An 18,333-nucleotide genomic window follows, 5' to 3' on the forward strand; every position below is an offset into this window, starting at 1 on the left:
ATACACACTTAAAATTAAATTTCAAATATATTGACGTTAAATCAAATATATTTTTTTCGCGGGCTATTGAATCAGCATCAGCTCACATGAAAGGGTGGCTGAGAATGCAGCTGTCTATTCAAAATTAATTGTTTCATAAACTCTGTATGTCAAACTGTAATTTTTTTCCCATGGGTTTGAAATTTTTTCGTGTAGATACAAAAATAAAATTCTTGAACTACAATCTATGGAATTTAACAATTTGATAGGAATTTTTTAACATTCTCATCATTTGTATGCTATATAATTTTCTAGAGGAATTTTTGGACTTGACAAATTTGAATTATTCTTTGTTTTAAAATAACTGAAAATTTTTAAATTTTAAATTTATCAGTACAGTCAATTGAACTTTTATCTCAACTGTAAAATTTCTATTTGACTTTTTTATGTAAAGTAAAATGACGATTGATTTTAGTGAAAAAGTTTCAGTATCAGACTTTTTTGCCAATTCATTGATATCCTTTAGTACTTTGTGATTAATAAGGTCAGATAAATTTAAGTTAACCATAAATTTTTGAAAATGGCGGCACCTGGTCAAATTTTTGAATTCTCATTGAAAAGTATAAGTGAAAAAAAAAATGTTGATGCAAAATGACATTGTAATGTGTCAGTAGTGTAGCAACAGCAATGTTGAATAACTTTATAGCTTTTTCATTGTGATAATGAATGACGAAGACGAAGAGAGGTCAATCGAATTACACGTCTTCTCTGTCCTCTCCGGTCGTTTTTCAATCGCGATCCTATTAGCCCTGACAATCGCGTGTGATGTACACGATTTGCATGCTTACAAATGATATTTATAACGACAACCCACTATCCATCAAGTCCCTGATTCAATTTACTTTATTATTAATTTACTGAATCTGATAGTCTACAAGAAAAACAAATTTTTTTATTTTACTCAAAAAAATTTTTAAATTTTAAATAAAATTCATTAACTTCTCACACACACATAATCTCTACAACATATTGCCGGCAAATGTCATCTATTATTTATGGCTAAAAAAATTAAAGCCAATAAATTGCGGTCGACGGGACCCGAACCGCCAACCTTTCGCTGCTAATTTACTTTTCAAATCTAAGGCTTCTCATACTACAGAAAAGTCTTTAACGAAAGTTTAATTAAATAATTAAAAGTTAATTTATTTTTAAACAGTTGCTAGAAAAAGACAGAATGGGAATTTAAAAATATTAAAAAAAAAAATAAAATAAATAATTATGAGGTCATTGGTAAAAAAAAACTGACACGTATAAATAAAAGATAAAATATTTCGTAATTACTTTTTTTAGTAATTTAAATATAGATTCCACACTTATTAATCACCAGAAAGTTTACACAGCAGTAGGGATCTCTGAGGGAGAACTAGATCTAATTGTCGTTCTGATCTTTCTACATAATGTCCATATTATCTCGAAATCCGTCAATGACGTCCGTGAATGACGTCAAAGTCGTTATGTCATGCCGTGTATCTACTACCATATTATAATAATAATAATAATAATAATAATAATAATAATAATAATAATAATAATTATTATTATTATTATTATTATTATTTATTCCCATCATCATCATCACTGACGACGGAAATTCTCATTAAATTCATTGCGGTTTACAACATAACGTATCAGGGCGTTTCAAGTGTTATATGAGTAAATATATGTACATATATATAAAGACATTATTGTGACAGTGAGTTTAAAATATTATTGACGATAATTTGTCTCTTAGACGACGCGCGTCATTTAATGGAATATGCGTGAGAAAATTTTAATTTCCTAGTGAATTATTTTCTTGTTTAACTCGAGTAATCTAACACTCATGGCCTTCAAATCTTTTTAGTTTTGTAACACTCTACTCTCGAACTTTTATCTTACTCACAATAAATTTGTTTATCGCGTTACGGTAATTTAAGAAAACACTGAAAAGTTTATCAAGAGGAAACTTTTAAATAAGAGCTATAAAAATAAATAAAATGTTGAACATAATGGACATTAGCGCTAAAAAAAAAATGAGTCTCTTGTCTGAAAGTCAGTTGGTAATTTTTCAGTACATACAATAATTTAGCTCTTGAAGCCTGAGGCTTTAAAATTTTAATTCCAATAATGCATCGTTTAATTTACCCAGAGTCTACGCGCTTTTAAAAGTGGACCAATTACTTTAGTGAATATTTAATTAGCTCTGGCTCAAGTCCAAATGTTAATTTATTTATTTATTTTTTACTCACTAGATATTTTTAATTTAATAATTTTATTAATAATAATTATCGTTATAATTATTATAGTATAAATATGTCGAGAGGATTATTAGCTGAAAAGGTTTGGAATAGATTTTAATTGAGATACATTGGCATTGACGTCCTCTTTGTTGACTGCTACTCTTGTGGCTTCATTTCTGTTCAAATAACCGTGTGAATTCACCGGGTTTCTATACACATTTACCCGTTTACAATACTACCTATACACTATTCACTTTCCTACCATGCGTTACGGTCAGTCCACATACGAATTCCACTATGACTAGATAAATATAACACCAATATATATATCTAAGGAGTTAAAAGTAGAGGGAGTGAAATTTCCCTGATTATTATCATTAATATGTATGTTAATTTGTGTCCGGTATGAAATATATTTATTTATATATGTGTATATATTTTTCCCCTAGAAATCCAGTTTTTCGGTTTATAGATATATGCATATATTTTAATTTACTCTGAGGTATGAATTTAGAGGAGATAGTATTTTTTTTATTTGTAAGTAATGAATATTAAAATGAACCCGGAAATTGATAATACTAATAGGATTAAGCGTTTGATCGCAGTCTCTATCAGTATCTGGTCTCTGTATATATTTTAGTAGGAGTAATTATTTATCGAGCTAAATTACTGCATAATATTTTAGAAAATAATTAAATGCTTTGATAGTTTATGAAAATGTGGAAATTAATTTTCAAAAACGCTCAAGATTTTTTCAGGTTTTTGGTGTCATGAAAAATTATTAATTTTAGTAAAAAAGAATTTGAAAAACTGGTGACCCTGTGGACCAACTTTAAAACTTCCCGCTGTTTTTGAGCGCAGATTTAAAAAAAAAAAAAATTAGACATTTTTGGAATGAAAAAATTTAAACACACGCGCGTGCGGATGTTTATTTGAAAATGGTCAGAATAACTTTCTAGGACATCAAAACGATGACATTTGATGAAAACGAGTTTCGAAAATCGATCTGACCAATAACTTTTCTTTTTCTGAAAGTTTTCAATTTTCATGACAGGAAGTTAAAAAGTAATTGAACGATTTGAATGAACTGAAGTTAAATATTCTATTGCTTTCTGTATCCCTGAACTAGGGTTATTGAAATCGATCGATATTTTGAATTTTTCATGCCCTTTGAAATAATAAAAATAAATGGGATCACATTATTTTTATTTTTTTATTCAAAAGATATTGAAAAATTGAGAATATCCTTGATAGTAATACGAGTTCAGGTGATAGAGAAAGTAATCATGCAAGAATTGAATTTCGTTACATTTAAATCGAATAATATTCTTTTAAATTGAAGAACAAATTTCATTTCAGGAAATGTAAAGTCTTCTTTGACAATAATTATAAAAATATCGCAAAATCTCATTTTATGTAAACTCTCAAGCGAAATCAATTTTTCATGTTTTATTGTTACGAAAATTTTTCCATCAAATAGAAATTGACAGCAAACATAGAAAACAATACTTAGTAATTAAAACAGTAATTTAAAATTTAATACGATGATTACCGATGAATAATCGGTTTGAAAAAAAAAAAAAAAAAAAAAAAAAAAAAAAAAAAAAAAAAATTTTCAATTGCTGATACGAAAAAAAAAAAATTACCGCAGAGCTCTCGAAACTTTTCAGTTTGATGCAAAAAAAATTTTAACAACATACGACATTGAGTGTAATGAAAAAAATTTTTCATAACCGAAAGTTTGAAAGATAAAGAAAGTATTCAATATTCATATTTTGACATACTTTATATGATTGCTTACCAACGTCAAATAAAATTCAAAAATCAAAGGCATTCAATTTCAAACTTAAAGCTTTAAAAATTCTGTTTCTTATCATTATAAAACTCAACAATAACCGAAAATTTTAACGTATCTTCGGATTAATTAATTTGAATATAAATTTTCAAGGGTTGAACTTTGATATTTATTATAAAGTCGACCCTAATATCGAATAAAAAAGACAACAAGAGCTTTACGCATTTTATAGTCTCATAAAAATCCCGCTCAAGTATCAATCGAATTTTCGATATCAATTTTATTCTACACACTATTATCATCAATATATATATATATATATCTATATATCTATATATATTGTGAGTACATTGTCAACACAAAAGAGAAGGACTGATAACGAGTGTCTGGTATTATTTTATACGAGGGCCTCGGTCAGTCAACGAGATTATCGGCGCAGAAGAGGAGTAAAAAAAGGCATTGAAAAGATAAAAAATGTAAAGAAAAAAGATTAAGTAAAATACGGGGATGAAAATCTTTTGGTAAGAGGGAAGGAAGAGACAGATGAGGTAAAAATATAAATTTAAGAAAGAGTAAGGAAGAGCTTCAGCAAGAGCAAGAGCAAGAGTTGTCTGGCTGGCTGGGTTGGTCGGCTTTATCGATCGGGGAATCGTAGGCGCCACGTCGGCGATACGAAGACCTATATCGTGAATCGCCATCACGATCGTACATGCTACTGTACACACTATATACTATTTTCATTTTCTCTCAACTATTTTTTTTATCTTTTCATCTCTAAAGTATAAAAAGGCCCTACTACCCTTTTTACTACTTTGCGACGAATCTTTTTCCCCACTAACTTTTTTTTTCCCTTTTTTATTTTCACTTAAACTTGCATTCTATTTCATTCGGGTAAGAGTCACGCAAGCAGGTGGAAAATACACACCCTCATTCGTTTAATAAACTTTCTTTTACTCCATACCTCATAAATACACACCGTGTACATAAATATATATATATATATACATATATATTATATAATTAATATACAGTTTAATGGTGTAAAGCCACACGTGCAGGTTAAATATTTTACTACACGACAGCTTCTCTGTAACTTTGGCTCTCCCATCCGGTTGAGAAGCCATTCCAAGGCGTGTCCAATTGACGACTAGCGTGTGCACTGTCGTGCAGAGTAGTCTACTACTTTTAGTCGTTAATCATTCATATTTATATATTTTTAATCTATCATAATTACTAATTTCAAGTGTACGTATTTCGAATGATTCGATTGGATTCGGTAACTCACTATCCCGATTTAAAATTAAAATTTCGTCATTACTATTTATAAAAAAGTTATAAGAGAGTAGACTTTGTTTGTTATCACGAAAATAGAATGGGCTTTAGATTTATGTAAATTACAAAATTTTTGAATAATAGATTGTCGTAATGGCATGACATGAATGTACGAAGGTTGAGGAAAATAAAAAAATTCAGTGAGTTATTTGACGTGTAATCGTTTAGGTAGGCGTGATTATTATAAATTAATGTAAGAATATCGTTTAGATATTAGATATAGATATGTTTGAGTGTATAAAAGTTTAGCGAGCCGAGCAGATTGAGGGTCGAGTGGAAAAATTTAAGACCATATTACCATTTAATATCTAAAGTTACATGTAGTTAATAACCAGACCGCAGACGTGAGTGCTTGTTATATTTTCGAGCTGATGGTTCTGGTTCTGCTGGCAGAATTATTTCTGGTGTCGTTTAAAATCATCCGACTACACGTTGATTGTGTGTTTTACCGGAGAAATAACAACGCGTTGATACACAAAACCACGTGATACAGATATACATTAACATCAACAGTAAACTTCGTCAATCAGTCGCTCACATTTCGGTAAAAATAATTTAAGTCAATACCGTTAATTGAGAAGTTGCATGTTTTGTAATTCATTTTTTTTTTTTTTTTTTTTAATTAAAGTTCTTAAAAAAAATTGAGGGAAAATTGTAGTAAGTGATTTCTCGATTTTTAAATTAAAAACTCTTTTTTAAAACTAAATTCAAATACTAGTGACGTCATTATATCGTTTCTGACGTACTATCGTACGGAGAAAAAATATCCGTTTACCCTATCAGAATCATGACAAAAAGAAAATACAAGAGAATAATGTGACTTGCATTGGTTCTTAGCTCCAGATGTAATGACGTCATAGTCGATTATTAGTATTTGTTTTTTGCGCGAAATTTACTCATTTTTTGTAATTAATTTATGGAAAAAATAAAAATTTTGACTAAAAAAAAATTAATGCAACTTCTCTTTTTTTTTTTTTTTTAAATTAAGTTTGTTATTATTTAAGATTTTTTAAAAAATCTTATAAACAAATATTTGCAAAAAAAAATTAATTAAATTTTTGATGTATATTTAAATGAATAAAGTTTTATTTAACTAAAATATCGATGGGTATATTTAATCTCGTTATCAAGAATAAACAAATGTGCGCTCAACTTTATAGCAACGACATCTGGAATAAAAGAATAAAAAAAAAAAAATAATGATATTTGCACTTGAGTGATAGCAACCCAGTGGCATTGGGGATGAAATGTGCTCGCGGGAAAATCCGCTTAAATTTTTAACCCGAATTTCCCAGTGCATTCACGGGTTTTCACGCTCGCCTCCACACCATATACTCCTCTGGACATTGTGTTAAATTTTTTTCTCTGCTATCTATTTTTAAATTCTGACGGAAATAAAAAAAAACGTTGGATAGACAGAGATTTCCCAGGAAGCCGGTGTATGATGAGAGAAAGGTGAACTACGACACGATGGTATGATGCGTTCCGTATTGATCGGACAGTACAGTGCACCTCTATACCGAGTTCGCGATGAGCAGTTTCGCCAACTAAACCGACAAGCAACTGCGAGTATTAAACAGCCCTCTGCCTCTGTAACCCCTCATGACTGTCCTTGCTCGAGGTCTTTTGGGGCCAGATCTAAGATTGCTGGTTACCGAGATGGGGAATAAACTTTCCTCGGTTTACTACTTTTATTAAAGATCATTTGAAATAAAAGTTATCAAGAGCTAATGGTTAAAATGTCCTGTCAACATGACTGAGTTTGAGTTTTATCTTGTTTTTAAAAGACACTTGATGGTCGTGTAATGACTCTGGTTTGACATTGAGAAAGGGAGGACAGAGTGAAGAAAAGGGTGAATGTACATATATATTTATGTGTGCTAGTGTTCTATTAAAAGGGGTGACATGGTGGGAAAGGTCAAGGGATATGACTCTGGACATGTGATTCTCATCCATTGAACGGTCATGTAGCAACACCAAGTGTAGGGATCGAGGACAGCTCCCGTAACCTAGTTATATTAACCATTGAATATATATATACATATATTGTATATATATATATAGAGAGAGAGAGAGAGAAAGGACTATCGAGAGAGTTGGATAGTTGATAGTTGAATAACTGGGACGTCACAAAATTGGGTAGTTGGACTGCACTATCATTGACACATTGCTGACAACTATGAGAAAGGAACAATGAAACTGTATGAAAACTACAAAGAGAAGAAAAATCTTATATTGCGCTCGATTACACTCTTTGATGTTGCTAGAGATCAATGTTTTAATTTAAAAAATAAAAATTTATCAGCGAGTTCATACTCTGTAAAAAATTTTGAGTGAATTCGGATTTTATTTAAAGCCGAACTTAAAAATTTTCTTTATAAAAAAGTTATGGGTTTATGAATTTTTTACTGAGATTTGAAATTGTAAATTTTTTTTTTTAGATTTTCTAAACGAATTTGATAAAAGAAAATGAGGCTTAGTTATAAGTTAGTAAACTAGTTTCAAAAATAGAAAAATCGACTATTTCTATTGTATGCGAATTCTTGAACTCGTTCAATCAATTTCGAAATTTAATCAGATCTAAATCTTGATAAGTCTGGAGGATTTATTTAGATCGATTTATTTGAACTAGTACCGTTAAATGAAAATCAAAAAAATGTATTTTCTATTTTTTTTCTCTTTAATATCTTTTGAAGTTATAAAAACGAAATTGGATAAATTTAGCAAAGCAAAAGAGCTTCGATCTGCTTTAACTTCGATCAATCGAATTGCAAGTTATTTGAAAAAACAATTATATTAATTTAAATTCATTTTTTTGAGCAAACGTTTCGTTTCAAAGTTTAATCAGTTAAATCAATAAAACGTGCGCCTACAAAATCTTTTAAAAACTGATTAAATTTTTTTTTTAAATCAGTTTGTATTTTCAATAATAAATTTTTTTATTACACTGAAATCCTTTTCAGTTTCAAATAATTTTACTCTACTGCAAATTAACAAAACCAAAAATAAATACTTCAATAATTTTATAAGTGTGAATGTAACAGACATCAGACAAATTTAAAATTATAAATAATTTAAAAAATAATATTTATAAAAAATGCACTTATTAATTTTAAAATTTTTTAAATGCCCATTTTTTCAAATTTTATTTTATTAATTACTTACTCAAATTATTAATAATTTAATATTTGACTGTCTGCTACACACTCATATTATTTAAAATTTTTTTAAAAATTTACCGCGAAAAAATTTCAAATATTGACACCAAGAAAATATGATTACCAAAAATAAATTCTTCAATATATATCAAGCATATATTAAAATTAATCTTAAATAAGTTGCGTTCGCAAAATCTTTCCTTGGAATTCGATTAACTCATATCGATTATCCAATTATCTTATGCTCTGTACCGTCTTACTTATTGTGTACACGCGGCTCAATACATCAATCGACGTCGTGGGTCGAAAAGTCATCCGAGTACTATAGATCAAGTGGATTGAATTAAGTACATGTACCATACCACCATAGATGCGCACACGTGTACAAAAAAAACACCCACATACACACATCCATTAATATCCCTCAGGAAACGGTATATAATTTATACAGGAGTATAACAAATAAATTGATGTGTGTTTGTGTGTGCATGTGTGTTTAATACACTCCAGTGTAAAATGAATCTCTACGCAATCTAGTTACCTGCTAAATTTACCTGCCAGACGTGGATTACAGGTTCTACCGCATATTATCCACGAGCAGCGCCTCCTTTGATCGGGTATTTCCGACTTGTTGGACTTGACTCCGCGAAGCATGCGACGTGATAGGTTAAAGTTGCCACGACAGGATTCACACTGGACTGATACCTTCACCTGCAAACATCAATTTGCATAACAATCATAATATATGCATACATATATAGATATCTAGTCATAGGTAAACATAAACTGACACCTACTATGATAGCTTACAAGAATATTATTTTATAATAAATTAATAAAATATTTAAGTGTTCAGTCTCGTGCGTAAGAATGATAGTGACGCAATGGCAATGTCTGCAGTTTAATATAAAAAATATTATAGGTGTGGTGTGTGAGTAGTAAGCAGTAGCATCGCGAAATTAACAGAGCTTGCCAAGAAAGCAACCGATTACCTTGTGCCAACATACGAGCAAACCAGCGTCTAGGCAAATGCTCAATTTAAATGTGCAGATATAACACGGGGTGCACTAAAATAAGTCGTCCTCGGTGGAAACATTCACGCGAGACGCCGTCATCGTCATCGTAGGTGAATTCCACGGGCTTATTTTTTATTCTATTAAATAATAATAATTAAAGTAATAATTAACCGAGAACTTGACACTATAAGTGTCTGAAAAATATGAAGATTTTAAATATATATATAATATAAAAATTTTTAAAATTAATTATTAAAATTTTAATTTAAATTTAACTAAGATGTCAAGAAAATAATAAATTTAATTTAACAGGTAAATTTAATTATATATACACTATATTTATAGTAGTATACTATGAAGATATATAAATATATATGAATACTGTGTTATGTATTTCACAAAATTAAAAGCTCTGAGGATTAAAATTAGACGAAATGTTTCGGGTGCTCGACTGGTTTTGTAGGATTATGCTTTTATCGGCCACCACAAAGACATCGTTTATAACTATATATATATTTTTTTTTATTGTATGTGTACACACATATATTTCTATGAGTATCCCAATGACAGAGATAACTTTTCGAACCCCAAAAGCTTTTAATCCTTACGTCGTGTCTGTTTATTAACGTCACCGTAAATTTTTAACATTCAGTAATTGATGAGTGGCAACAATAAATACTTGTCATTTAATAAACCCAATTAATGATTCGAGATATTATTTTATGATAAATATAATAATTATTATTAAAATTTTTTCCACCTGCAATAAAAATTTTTCATAGCAACCGTGAGCTGGGTTGTTGGTACTGCAACAAAACTATTCGACATCGGGCATAAGCCCACGTGTCTCCGGTAAAAATAGCTCGGCGTAATGCGTGAAGAAAGCAGGGACGCAAAATAAAATATAAAAACTGAACCAAGAAATGAGATAAAAGACTTAACAGCCGCTACTTTAACACGGGAACGAAACTCTGAATCAACGACAAGACAAGTACGTGCTGCCCATGTGCCCAGTAATCATTCGAAACTTTTGTCATATATGCAAATATATATGTATGTATATGCCAGTATGTACTTATATGCAGATCAAAAAATCCTGGTACCGCAGAGACACCAGAGAAAAATTTTTCGCCCACAGAGACTGAGCAGTAGAGGAATAAAAGAGACAAGACAAGTCCACGAGTATTGAACGGAAAAAAATTTCAGGTTGACTGACGTTTGACCTAAAGATTATCAAATTTTCGAGACACTTTTAAATAAAATTCAAACTTTCGTTATTTTGCATCAATATCTTAGATTTTAAAACCGTAAAACAAGTTTGTATATAAGTATATACATATATATGTGAATGAAATACATGGTATGTAACTGGTTCAACAGTGTACATAAAAAAGTTTTATGAAAAGACAATTGTATTATCCAGAGATTGAAACTTAATATTTAAAATTTATTTACGAATTATTTACTCGGAAATTTAATAAAAATATTTTCTTTAAAAATTTTATTAGATCGTAAATAGTTAAGATTAAATGATAAAGTTACTAATAAAAATATTAAGTGATATTTTTTTCTGTTTACTTGACAGATTAAATTTTAGTGTAAATATTTCATAAAGTTTAGCTTCTAGTAGAATACAAACTTTTAAAATATTATTTTAAATTAACATTTAAAATATTTATAATTCATGAATAAATGCTTGCTGCCATTATTAAAGTTATAAATATGACCATGATAAATTTTTACATTATTATAATATAAAAAATATAATAATAATTAAGACACGTCTATTGGACGGTAGTGTTCTCGTAGAAGAGGAGTATAGGTTCGCTTGCATCGTCGTCCGTCGGTGATGCTTTATTTAGTTATTTCCTCAGCTTTGACGGGGAGAAAGCTTTGACCCGGTTTCGCGTGTTCCTATATATCGTCAACACTGAATCGCATATATTTTATATATATCACCTCAATAGTAAATTATACCGCATACGGATTCCTGACTATGATCTATCATTAAATATTATTATTGCTCAGTAGGATCTATTGAAACCTATACATATGTATATGTATATATATAAATATACTATGTCGTATTTTGCTAAAGTCCTTAAAAGTTTTACGATTTAGCAGTAGTGTTATGTGAAGTGTCGTGAGAATGTATAATGCAATGTAGAGCACGAGAGATACGTAAAGGAGGACGTAGAGAACTAGGTGAGAGGCTTGGGGCCAAAAGAAAATTGTGCTTTATCTTAATCGACGTCGATATCGTTTTCTATTTATCAACTTTAACTATATCCTCCCTTCTTCACTTCCTCTACTTCCTCTTCCTCTTAATTTTGCTTCTAAGCTTAATTCTCTTCTTTTGCTTTTTAATAATTTTTTTTATCCTTCACTTCTTAATCTCTTTTTCAGTTTAAAAAATATAATTTATCAACGGCAATATAATATGACTTTTAAAAATTTAAATTACGTGGAAGTGAACATTAAGAATTTTTTATGATTCCGCGGAACATGATTTTATAATTGAGTTTTACGAATTTATATTGATATTATTTTTACTTATTATGTACAATATCAATCAATGTATATATGTATATATGTATGAGTTCAATGTGTGGAAATTTAAGTACTGAAAAATTTTTTTTTATCACTCTGATTAAAGTTAAATAGAATAAATTTATTATTTTTAATGTGAGATATAAATAAAGAGAGAGTGTATACAGTATAAATTAATATAAAATTCATGGAAAATGTGAATGAGACATAAAAAGTTTTTTGTATGAATTTATACAACAAAAGCAACCAAGTAAATATAAATTCTCAATGAGATCATTGTGAGTGAAAATAGAAAACATTTAAAAGTTTAAACTTTATCTGAATTTAAATACAAACTTTTGTAACAGAAAATAATACAATTTTTTTTTTTTTTTTTTTTGTAATTTTTTTTTTCTGATAACTGTAGAATAAATATAAATATTTTATCAATTAATATAATTAATCAGGTCATTTTTCGAGTGATAAGTAAAAATATTTTTTTTAATTTTAATATTCATAAAATATATCAAAATTCTTATAAATTAATATCAATATAATTTTAAAAAATGATATTATTATTAATCATTGGAATAATATTTATTGTAATGAATAATGAGAGATAAATATGTCATAAGAATAAAAAAAAATATATATATATATATATATATATATATATATATATATATATATATATATATATATATATATATATGTATATATATTTATTAATAATTGTATGAAATCATTGACTGATGATACAATAATAATAATGATGATAATAAAATTGAATTAACTCATACTTATATCGAGTGGTGAGTATATAGTAGAACGGCACCGCGCCGTGTGTTTGTCATATAAATGACGTCACGTATTAAATGGAAGCAAGCACAAGACTAAGAATTAATATGTGATGTGATGTGATGTGCGGTATGTACGAGTTCCATTATGAGTGACAGGAGGAGACTTGGTGGTATTACTTCCTTACAGGATCGTGTCGTGTACATGTGCGTCAACACCATGTAATCGAAACAGGGTCTTATTCTCTTACTGCATAATAACGCCATTGGCTTCATACTCAACAAATCGATTGCTCAGTCGATTTAATAGTGTCAGCTTTTTTAAAATTATATTTATATTTAATAATTGTCATAGTACGGATGTGACACAAAAAAGTTTTTTAAATTATACTTCAAATTTAAATTTCGCGGTTTTTTTTTCTATTCAGCAATTAAATGAAATAATTAAAAGAGAAAATAAATACCATGAGGTTCATCGTTAAATCAATGACGTTATGACCTCGACGGTAACTACTATACAAGATATATGTATATATACTTTCTAATCATACAATCATTGCCATTACAAACAATTGTATTTCAACGCATGCGTTTTTGTCGTCATATTATTAGTTTGTGTAAAAAGAAATTATTCTACGAATCATATGACCCTGAAGTTAACTAACAAAAATTTTTGCCTTTTTTTTTTAACAAATCAATTAAAAAAAAAAAAAAAAATGCACATGTAGAAAATTTAAAAAACTATAAGTGCAATTTTTTTAAATATTTTTTTTGTAATTTGTTTTTAAAAAAAAATTCGAAAATTATTAGACGTCGGTTAACTTCAGTATCATTTAATTATAATAATAATATTAATTATTATTATTATTATTATTATTATATATTTATAGACATTAATTATAGAAAACTACACATATGACATCATTTCAATTTGAATCACCAAAATAATCATCAGGTCAATGCCTCGAAAATTAACACAGTTTTAAAATTAAAAAAAAAAAAAATTTTTTTATCTAAAATAAATATAACAGTTCAATTATAATTAAAACTGTACACATCTGTATAAAATAATAATGAAATCAATGAAAAATTTTCACTTAAAGAACTCCCATATGTAAAAAAAAAAAGTTAATATTTATTTTTACCCTCCAGTAAATATTTTTTATCGAGTATAAAAAAAAACAAGTTAATTGACAATTAAAAATTAGAGTGTCAAGACAATAAAATAATTTAAAACCGTGATTGAGTCTCGATCAGATATTTTACGGCCTTGTTCTACATTTATAGAGCCTCCGTGTGTGTTCGTGTCGGCTAATCCTCTCATCGACAAAAGCGAAAAAGAATTGGGGTGAATGAGAGATAAAAAAAATTAACGAGTACACATAAGCGATTACGTACTTTTGTGATAAGACAGCCGTATACTTTAATACCAAATACTCATTACATTGCATTACACACTACCAGAAATAATTAAAATCCCAGTTGTAAAAAAAAATTGTCCACATAAAAAATATCTACCGCAATAACTAAAAAAATAAATGCATTGAATATCGCATCATAAAAAATAATTAAATGTATGTATCTATATATTTATTGGAGTAGCATAATGTTTTTTCCCGCCCCCACAGTAATCGATTTTGTAGAACAAAACAGTTTGCTTGCTTTTTTTTTCTCAACTTTGCTAGTTTACATGACATAATTTAGAATATTCGGTAGAGTAGACTAGACTAGAGCAAAGTGCGGGATTGAGCTGATGAGAAGTATAAAAATAATAATAAAAATAAGAGGAGGGTGAATTCGCATACGTAACTTAACGTAACACACTATCTAGAACGACTATCAAGTCTAACAAGACGAAGATGACGAGGGTGGAGTGTCGGCGCCATAGGATCGAACCACATCCACCTCATGTTTGCCATCAGAGTAACATGAAGAATGTAAACTTAAGTTGCACGCCGCTGGGGTGGGATACTCCTGAGACACAGACAGACAAAAAAAGTCCAGTAGTAAGAAAAAAACTAAATAAAAAATTATGAAAAGCTCGAGGTGGTGATTTGTTGTTTGGTCCATTGGCAGCGAGATGATTGGATCGTTGATACAACAATCGAGGGGTAGAACTAGAGCACTCGGCCGACGAGACCAAATCTTATTATTGATTTCACTTGCTGACAGTATACAATAAAATACTTAAATAACATCTTCATTGTACATTTGAATCTTATATCTCTATTAAAAAAAATATAGAAAAAAAAAAAAAAAAAAAAAAAAATGATATAAGATAAAATGAAAAAGTTATTCAATATTAAATATATCTATATTTTATTTCCCTATCCTACGAACTCTCTCAGGTCTTATTCATTATGGATCACTTCTCGCGTTTCTTATCTCCAAGCTTACTGGTATCGTATAAAAATGTATATATATATATATATATATATCTTTGAATTTTTATTACCCGAGCATTGTTTGCAGAGCTAAAGTTATTTCCTGTAAAATCATCTTCATCATAAATGTACCAATCACCTTACATTTGTATTTTATTTTTTTTATAGTTCCTCTGTATCCCGGACTGTACGTAACGCCGTAATACACACTCGGTTGCATAAAAAGCTCGTAAAACTAAAGTGAAAAAATAATAAAAATGATAAAATTTATTCGCTTTTGAAAAGAGATAATAAAAAAAAAAATAGCAATGGTTCAATTTGACATATATATTTATTCTGCGGTGACCCTACATGTGCGCGCGCAGATTAAACTATGACGTAATAGCCGGTACGGAATTCAGTGGCGGGGATGAGGGACCGGAATCGGCGCACGCTCTTACACTGCAGCAGCTAGTCTGACGTCATTGAATTCGTCACCGTTGCCATTACTGATAGCTATGGACCCCTAGGGGATGCTTTTGTATATTAGTGTACCAATGGAGTACCAACGACAAATGAAACCCCATTATCTTACCCTAAATGCTTCGAGATATAATAAAATCCAACAAAACGACAATCTATCTATCCATCTATTTATATATTTATATACATATATATATACGTAATCTACAAAAATATATAACTAAAGACTACTCTCTCTTCCCTCTCTCTTATCACTCGTACTCAAGATCACTAAATTTAGAAGTAGAACATAAAAAAAAGTTTAATAAAAAATTCTTACATGAAACAAGACAAGAAAAAAAGCAAAGTATGACCGAAAAAAAAAACTAAAAAGTTGTAAAGTCTTATTCAACTGTACAGTAGAAAAGCCACTTTCCATTTGCTCGGCATTTACGTTCGCAGTCCGAGAGACTTCGCGATGTTGATATTTCCATAATTAGCTCTCGCTCGATAGCCGGCACATTAATGCGCATGTACCTACAAATCTACCATCCAGTATATCTATACATAGATATATATACATCTATGTACATACATACATACATACATACATACATACATACATACATACATACATACATACATACATATGTATATATATATAGACGGACAAATATATATCAAGCCCTGAAAGCGCGCACGTGGCGATGGTTCTCTCGACGACGTCCGTAACTTTTAAATCACGCTGATCGATCGGAAGGATCGCGTTTGGTTACAAGTGATAATACTAAAAAATATGTATTAACTAATGCATCTATAAATAAATAAATAAATATATACTCAAGTAATGGTATATTCAGATACTAAATTACTTATCGCATTGAATTTAAGCCTCTGATATTATTTTACATTCACGTGACCAGTAAGTACGTATAGGGTAACGCTAAAATATTATATCATATTGTCTATAAAAGGGATATAATATATATATATATATATATATATATATATATAATAAAGAATGAATAGTTTTAGCTAAAGTTGTAGGCTAGTATGCCTCGCCCATGTGACCTGTCTCCCCCGCGTTGTCTTTCACATTTCCACTACTCTTGTTGCCCATCTCCATTTATATCCACATTTATCTATCCATCCATCTGTCATGATGTAAGCTGTTCATATATATATATATATATATACATAAAAAAATACATATATATTATTACGGGTCAGGGGCGCGGTTTTTTACCCATCGCACAACTCGATCCCTTTCATTTAATTTTACAAAAGCATCCTCTTTTAGATTATTTTCCTTTTATTATTTTTCTTATCGTTATCATCATTATTATTATTTATTAACTTTTTTTAACCATGAGCAGTACACTTTGGTATTTTATCTGTTAACGGGTGCACTATTTCTCACTGTGCGATCCAACGGCTTATTTTTATTACGATCTATCGATTATTTTGACGTCATACTGAAGGCTACTGCTTTTAGTCATTACTAATCATTTAATAAATTAGTACTTTAGTATCTAATGTCTCTTTGGTTTTATTTATTTAAATAATAAATTAATTCGAGGAATATTTTTTTACCAGCATAAATATAAGGAATCAGCGGCCATATTTGACGAATTGTGTAAGGATTTTAGCGGTTCGCGACCTCTTTCCTCGCATACGTCCTCCTCATCGCGAACCTCTGACCTACATCCATTTTAACTTGGACGAAAGAATATACATCGATCCAGACTCTTTTAAATTTATTTCCTCACCTTGTTTGGCCTCACGCGTTTTCATTAAAATTACCACCATTATTATTGTAATTATTAATCCTTCAAATAATATGTTACCTTGTAAGATATTTCAGGGCATGCTTGTTACATTTTTTGTCCACTCGACCAGACAAGACGTGAAAAAAAAATTTGAATAAACGCGAGACGTCGAAGGACAACGAGAAGGCAAACAACGATGGCCTTCAAAGGTGACCCAGGGACCAAAAACTTTTCCAGATATCCTCAACAGTTTACTTTCAGTCTCTCCCTTGCCCCCTTCTCCCACTTTCAATAATTTTCTCAATCTCTTTACCCACTTATTTAATACTTGTCCCCGTGAATTGAGTACTGAGACTATGACTATCATCCTCTCAAACTAAAGTTACTTTAGTTAATCATCACGCTATTACTATTGCCGAACTTTTTCATTACTTTTAAATAAATTATATTTATCCGATTATAAAAACAACTTTTAAATTAACTTTATTAAATAAAGTTAAGTGCAATAGATTATCCTTTTTTTTTTCTTTTTATTGATAGTTCAAGTACTTGGACACCTTTTATAAATTATCCGTGTCACAAACTTTGAATTTGTTAGACAGTTTGTTTTATTTTTATTTTTAAAATTAATCTCGACCGCGGGTGTTGGAGTTTAGAAAAAAAAAAAAAAAAAAAAAAGTTTAAAAACCCGGAAGAGGATCGAAAAAAATATTATTTATGAATATGACTTATCCTTCGTCAACATCGACCGTGAGATAAATTTTTTTATTCTATTTTCAAGCTGGTTGACCTCGGAAATGGGGCGCAAAGGGGCAACAGCTAATTAGAACAGCACGATAGAAATCCAATATGCC

General features: G+C 29.5%; 1 protein-coding gene across 13 annotated transcripts in view; it reads right to left on the reverse strand.

Moving 5' to 3' along the window:
• Nucleotides 1-18,333, reverse strand: part of LOC103568828 (plasma membrane calcium-transporting ATPase 2) — a 70,357-nt gene that overhangs the window by 46,621 nt on the left and 5,403 nt on the right. For 12 of the 13 annotated variants that reach the window (XR_001345150.2, XM_014441267.2, XM_014441266.2 and 9 more), the window contains one exon: nucleotides 9,085-9,254. The gene's annotated coding sequence lies outside the window, so the exon portion shown is untranslated. The remainder of the gene's footprint in view (nucleotides 1-9,084; nucleotides 9,255-18,333) is intronic. The other variant, XM_014441261.2, reaches the window with a different exon arrangement.

Source organism: Microplitis demolitor, chromosome 3, assembly GCF_026212275.2.
Source record: "Microplitis demolitor isolate Queensland-Clemson2020A chromosome 3, iyMicDemo2.1a, whole genome shotgun sequence".
NCBI classification, from domain to species: domain Eukaryota; kingdom Metazoa; phylum Arthropoda; class Insecta; order Hymenoptera; family Braconidae; genus Microplitis; species Microplitis demolitor.